At 36.3% G+C, this 7,145-nt stretch overlaps 1 pseudogene; it reads right to left on the reverse strand.

The window, feature by feature from the left end:
* Positions 1–459: 459 nt before the first annotated feature.
* Positions 460–6,942, reverse strand: LOC147823722 (ubiquitin-conjugating enzyme E2 T pseudogene; annotated as a pseudogene).
* Between the last annotated feature and the right edge of the window lie 203 nt (positions 6,943–7,145).

Raw genomic sequence — 7,145 nt, forward strand, 5'->3', positions numbered from 1 at the left:
ATACAATTTGATGAGTGTACATAACCATGAAACCATCACTACAAAAGTTTCTTCATGTTCTTTCTAATCACATCTTCTTCCACTCCAGTTCTCAGCATTTAGTAATCTAGTGTCTGTTGACTACACATTAGTTTGTATGAGGGTTAAGCTTAATTTTCAGTTTAATTGGCATGGGAGCTTTCTAGGGGATTAGCAAAGCATACTCCTGGGTATATGTAGATGGGTCATGGAAGTGTGACCTTAGGACTTTACATCTGGTCTTTAGCAGCTTCCCCTCGGGCACTCCTCCTGTGCTCCAGTCCCAGGCCACCTTGAGGTGAAGTTTTCCTCTGTCATATCCTCCCGCAGTGATGCTCCTGACTTGGAGCCAGTTGGCTGTGGATTAAACCTCTGAAATCATGAGCCAAATTAAATTTCTTCTCCTTCTGGCTGTGGATGTCAGGGATTTTGTCCTAGCAACAAGAAAGCCGATTAATATAGTTTGCATTTTCTAGAGTTTGTATAGACTCAATCATATATTATTTGGTTTTTCCTAACAGCTTCTTTCACCAACATAATTATATTGAGATTCACTCATGTTGTTTATGTATCAATAAATCGTTCCTTTTTATTTCTGAGTAGTATTAAATGTTGTGAACATATCACAGTTTGTTTAACTATTAGCCTCTTAAGGGGTATTTGGAGTGTGTCTGGGTTTAGAAATTTTTTTAGAGCAGAATACATAAATATACAGAGTTCTTTATAGGATACAATTATACAATTATTGTTATCAAAAACAAAGAAAAACATTCCAGAAAAGTAAACAAATTAGACCACCTTGTAAAGAATGAATTAACTAAGATGGATCAGGACAAATTCCTTGAACATCAGGGCAAAATTTCTTTTCTATGCCTCCTAGCTGCCCAGCCTTCCTTTTCTGTGTTGAGTTGTCTATTTCAGAGTTACTGGCCTCTGGTAAATTATCAAGCACTTCTTCCTCATCAGCCTTCTGTTTTTGTCTTGGATGCTTCTCTGTCCACTGCCTGGCATTCTTGAGGAAGATTGGCTTATTATATTTAAATTCTGAGGAAATGTCAGCCATTAGGGTGTCATCGGGTTGGGTTCTGCTACAAGCAGCTGAATAGAGGTCAACACGGTTGCAATGTTGAGGGCTGGTCTCCAGGCACCTTTTGGTGGCAATTTGAGAACATCTAGACAAATCCTTCCAGCAGAATCAATGTTTGGATGATAGATTGGAGTCAGAAATCGGATCTGTGGAAGTTCAAATGGATACCTCTCAGGAATGATAACTTCAAGCTTGAAAACACCTTTCTCATAAGCTGTGTTGGTTCCACCTAATATTTGAGTTCACAGGTCATCCATCTGGTCCTTTTCTTGCCAGTATGTGATGCCTGGGGGGTGGCTCTGTGGCTAACATTTGCAGCTTTCTTTTCAGATGTGAAACTCTCTCCATGATGCCCAAGTAAAGGGGAACACACACAAGTTATCACTCCATACCAAGGGCTGGTTGAGATGCACTACATGACTTTACCTCACAGCAATGACTGTGTATCAACTGGCGGGAGAATGGACGGTTGGTGTCTGGGTTTAGAATATTACAAAAAGCTACCTGCATTTGTGAAGAAGTCTTCGTTCTCACTGCTCTTGAGTAAATTCGAAACAAATGACTGGATTAATGTTAATGGACAAATGGTAAGGTATGCTTAATTTTAAAACAAAAAATGTGTCCCATAGTGTCTGTGCTACTTTACATTCCTGTCAACTGTAGTGGAAAGCTTTTGGAGCATTCAAGCCTTCTAACAGAAGCTTTATAGATTTTCTCCACTCTATCTCAAATTGTCACAATATCCTACACAATGAAGTAGATGGTATAACCCATTTTACACATGTGAAAAATTGAGGCTTAATTCCTTGTCATTAAAGATGGACATGAGATTCAAATCAGACTTACTGAATCCAAAGGTAGTTTGGAGTTTGGATATTATTTTCTTTTTCCTTAGCTTCCTCCCTCACTAACCCTAATCCCAACCACTAATACATGTTATTCCTATATTATAGAAAGAGTAAAATCATTTGGTCTGTATTCAGAAAAGCCATTAGGGAGAAATTTTTTAAAATAGAAGAAAGTTATTCATAGGAAAGACAGAAAAAGAAGAAAAAGTAGCTCTAGCTCCCCTCAGTATTCTACAGCTATTCTCAATATTAATATATGAATGAATGAGTGAAGAATTCTGATTTCTAATCCATAAGTGAAAACATTCACTACAAGCCATTTGGCCCCCACTTGTCTCCTTTTGGTTTATTTCTTCAGTGCTAGCCAATCTATTTCTTTTTCTAATCATACTCCCTCCCACTTTTTTGAGTGTTTTTTAAAATGCATTTTTAAATCCACATTTGTGGAATGTTTTCATGAAATTGGTGAACAGAAAACAGCAAAGAACTCACTCCATATGCTCCAAAGTGGCATAGATATGTTATAAATTTTTAGTAACTCTATAAATACACTATAAATAATTTGTGGTCAATAATCAGGAGACCAAATAGATGGAGTAAGCAGACAGACAGATGCTATGAGATAAGAAAAGAGTACTTCTCTACAAAGTGCTATGAGAAAGAACTAAAACAGGACAACTCTCTCATATTTAGTAGACAAATTAACAAACCAATCAAAAATTAGTGGATGAAATAAGATACTTGGTTCACACTTTTGTGGAGGTTATCTAGGTTGGGCTGAAACTCAGCTGGCAAGTTCTGAAACAGCTGGGCTCACACTTGTGTCTGTGGTCAACCAGCAGTGTATTGCCTCACTCATCTGATAACTGGCTGATTATAAATTGGAATGTTGGAGGTAACTGGGACAAAAGTCTTTTATCATCCAACAGACTAGTTGAGCTGTTTAGCATGGTAGCAAATGCACTGCCAAGAGTAGCAAGAGAGGAAGCCTCAATGACCAAGCACTTTCCAAGTCTATGGTGGCATTAGGTATGCTGCAGCCACCTTGGCTATGCAGTGCATAAAGGTATCCACATTCAAACAGAGGGGAAAACCCTCCATCTCTTAATGGATAGAGCTACTCAGAATAGGGAAAGAAAAAAAGTCGTTTACATTTTTGCAATCTATTAGAATAGCTAACCCAGAGGCTAGCATTTTGCATAGTAGGTTAAATCAGGTGTCTTGTTAGTTAATCTCTGGAAAGTAGAGTATTCTCGTTACAGACAAAGGACACCTCTCTTGGGTAAGAGCAAGAAGTTTGTCCAGAATATCTGGTCTCTGGACTTTCTCCCACTATCAGAGTTCACCAATATAATAGAACATGTCTCCATAATTCTTTCTCTCTTTAGAAAGAACAACTTTTTCTGGATTTAATATATTTTTCACTTTAGTCATTTATTAATCCCAAGGCTCTAATTTATAATTTAAACTTGTCTACTATGTACTAAAATTTGGCTTGTGAAGCTAGAAATCACTAGTGACTTTTATATGATAGTAGTTATGTCATCTTTGGTGTGTGGCATACACTTTATTTGCTTTATTTCCTGATTCTTCAAAGTATTTAGTTCATGAAATGAGTAATATCCTCCATAAATTGCTTCCCTAAAGGACCTGATTTTAACTCTTGGCACCAGCTCATCCTATCTGTGAATGAGCTCTTCTTTGTCTACTTTGCTCCAACTCAGTTAAGGCTCAGAACAAAGGTTTTTTCCTCTGTGAAAGCATCTCTAATTCTCTTAATCCACTGTATTAATTGTTTCTCCTATATTCCCAAACAACTATACTTCTTTGAATCTTAAAATTTATTTCATTATGTTATAATTGACTTAATTTTATAATTATCCCACATTTGTTTAAGATTCCTCTTGAATGCTTACTTCATGTACATCTTTGTTTTACCTAGCAAAGCTGCATACATGAACAGGTGAATAATATATCCCAATTCGTGATACTGGAGTAAAATATTTGTTTACATTTATTTCAATATTTAATCATTACTTTAAGCTTCTATCTGGAATATCCCAAAAGTTACAGTCATCTAGCTACTAGATTCCCAAGTTTTTGCTGGCAATCTTGAGTAATACTGACATTCAGCCTTCTTGAAATTAGCCTCCTTTATTCACACACATACACATACATATACACACATACACACACATACACACACAAGATAAGGAGCTGAAATGCACCCTTGCTTACCTTCAAAGTCCCTTTGTTTTCTGCATTTGACTGGTTCTGTGAGCTTTTTAGCCCTAAGCCTCATTTCAGAATAGTAACTGAAGTTTTATTGTTCCAGCAGCTGAATCACAGTGGTTCCTAGGGGTACTTCTCTATAATGCTGTACTCAGTCTAATATTTTAAAAAATAGTCCTTGACTCCATAATCCTCAGATTTCATGATCACCTCATTTGAGCTACAAGCACACAGATATTTTTCCCAAAGTGTGTCCACACTGTGAGGATAGGTAGTTAAGGAAGGAAGAGACCCAGCATGGTCATCATGCTGTGCCTTCCCCTGCGATAACTCTTACTCATGTTAGTCCCAGGTGTCTAGACATCTTCCTGTCTTGTGAACACTGAGGTGAGCCACATGGTGGATGAGATAAGATGGGAAATCTTGGTCTCATTCCCTGGCCATATCCCTGCTGAGTTGCAGAGAGAAAAAGAGCCCTTAGCAGACTGTAATGTTTGTTTCCTGAGAGTTGGAGGTCAAATATAAAATTAGAGAAACTACTTGTTTCTTATTGAAAAATTCTAAAGGTAGGAGGCTGACCAAAGAAAACCACAAGAGTAGATCAAAAGAGTGGTCTTCAAATAGTTAAGAGGCAATACTGTCATTTCATGGCCCAAGGTCATGTTAGTTCCATGGATCAAATGGTCATCACAAAAGTAGTGGCCTGAGACATCAAGGCAGTAGGAAAAAGTAAAGTTATTTCTTGATTTTGCTGTTATTAATCTTGGACAATTAATGTTTTTCCTAATCTTCATTCCTCCCTCCTGGTTTATTAGATTAACTAATTTTCTTTTGGCTTCTGACTTCCTTTTTGCTCTTTCCTCTCCCTACCTTTCAATGCAAGAATGTAGAACCAGACAGATCCTGATTTAGCAGAAAACAAAATATTTCACAGGGCAAAGTACCTTCTGAAAGTGTAGACCAAGATGAAAGCCAACTTGCATTTTAAGAAGGCTTGGAGGCCCTATACTATAATTAGTTGGCTAAATAGATATTAATAATACACAATTTTTCTCCACAGAATGGGTCTAAGAATAGGGGAGGAGGAGAAGACCGACAGAATTAACTGATGGCACATTGCGAATGGTTTTGATTGAAATGAAGTAGAGGGCAATGTTTACAAAATTTTAATCAAAAATGGGAAAGAAAAGTAAGAAAGAAAGCTAATACTGACATTACTTATTGTACTGTCTCATGACTTATAAACTAAGGCTCGGAAATAAAATTATTCTCCCAAGAAATTCAGTTAAAAACTAAGGTCATTCAGAATTATAACTAGATCACTTTTACTCAAGAACATGAACAAGAATGCCTATCTTCTATTTCCCACTCCAGTGCTCTTTTCATTCCATATTATTATTTAATTATGTCCAGAAAGTTCAAGTACAATTCTGAAATTCCTCCCTTCAAAATCTCTTGAGATTCCTGCACAAAATTGTTTCCCATTTTTAATATGATATGTTATCTGTCACCCAGCATGATCAAAATTTTGTCTGCAAAAGCTTGACAGTTTCAATGTCTCTATGCATGTTGGCCACTCCATGTCAAAGCAGAGCAATTGCAGACAGATGCTAACGTTTCCACAGATGAGTATGGTAACAAGTAGTACTGTATCTCTGACAGCAGCAAAAATAAATCATAGCCAAGGTTCTAAAGTCTTTTGAATAGAAAAGGCTTGTATGTATTGAAAACACTCCCACAACAAGAAGAAACACACCAAAACTAGAAGCCAAATTTTTGAAAATGAAAAATTTAAATACCATAAATAAAGATGATAGATCCACTCCAAATTACTAGGAAAAAATGGAAGAGTGGGAGGTTAAGAAGAAAGAAGATAAAATTTAATCATATGTGAGGAAACAGTCAAAAATAAGAGGAGTTATATTCAGTCTTTTCACGCTTATTTTAATGTGGAAGTTAATTAGACAGTGTAATGAGCCACAAAAAGAATTAGTGAAATTGCCGATATTAATGGTAGTCAAAGAAATGTCTACATAGACAACTGATGGGAAACCTATAGAAATCAAGTTCTACCAAGTTGTAATGACATAGGCAAGTGAACAACATGCACAAGAGATCAAGACTAACATCAAGATGTGGTCATCTAAGTGGATTCACTACACGCTTCAGTGTAAATAGATAACACCTGCCATTTTTTAACATAATCTAATAAAAAAAAATGATGACTCCATCATAAAATGAAGCTACTATCTCAATAAGCCAGTATCAGAAATAACAAGGAGGAGTGAATTTTAGAGATAAAAGTATGTTTATTTTAAATTTAAAATTAGAAAAATGTGCATAAAACTCTGAACATAATAAGGCAAATGTTTTCAATGGTAACATGTCTTCTTCCCTAATTATTCAATTTGGGCAAGGCTCTCTGGGTCAATTTCTATTGTGAATCTTGTCTCTACTGGAGGGCTGCCCCAACAAAGTGCACAAATGTACAGGCTGTACATTAGATCAGTGGCTCTCGGTATTTTTTATCTATTGCTCTATGTAGGAAAAAAGCATTCTCGTTAATATACCAGCGTTATTCAAAATTCCTGGCTCCTTCCATTAGTCCTTTCTTTACCTCTAAAGGAAACATAGTTAATACAAGTTAGCAAAAAGGACAATTATAACTGTCCTAACAGACATTTCCAAAGTAAGTATTTCCCAAAATTTAGTACTTTATTAGTAGTAACTTTCTTATTAGCAAGTCACTTTTCCACAAATTATCAACATGTATAAAGGCAGTACTCAAGCAATAAATATTATTAAAGATTGTATTTTAATCATACCTTGTGATTCAAGCCACATAGCAAATCAGAGAAAGGTGAGGGAAATTTGTCATATACTGCTAGGCATGGGGGCACATACCTATAATGCCAGAGCTCTGGAGACTGAGCTTTGGAGGAACGCTGCTGATTTAAGGT

The sequence above is a fragment of the Heterocephalus glaber genome, unplaced genomic scaffold (genome assembly GCF_053883595.1).
Source record: "Heterocephalus glaber isolate CG9 unplaced genomic scaffold, H.glaber_assembly_v1.0 deba00001569, whole genome shotgun sequence".
In the NCBI taxonomy this organism is placed as follows: Eukaryota; Metazoa; Chordata; class Mammalia; order Rodentia; family Bathyergidae; genus Heterocephalus; species Heterocephalus glaber.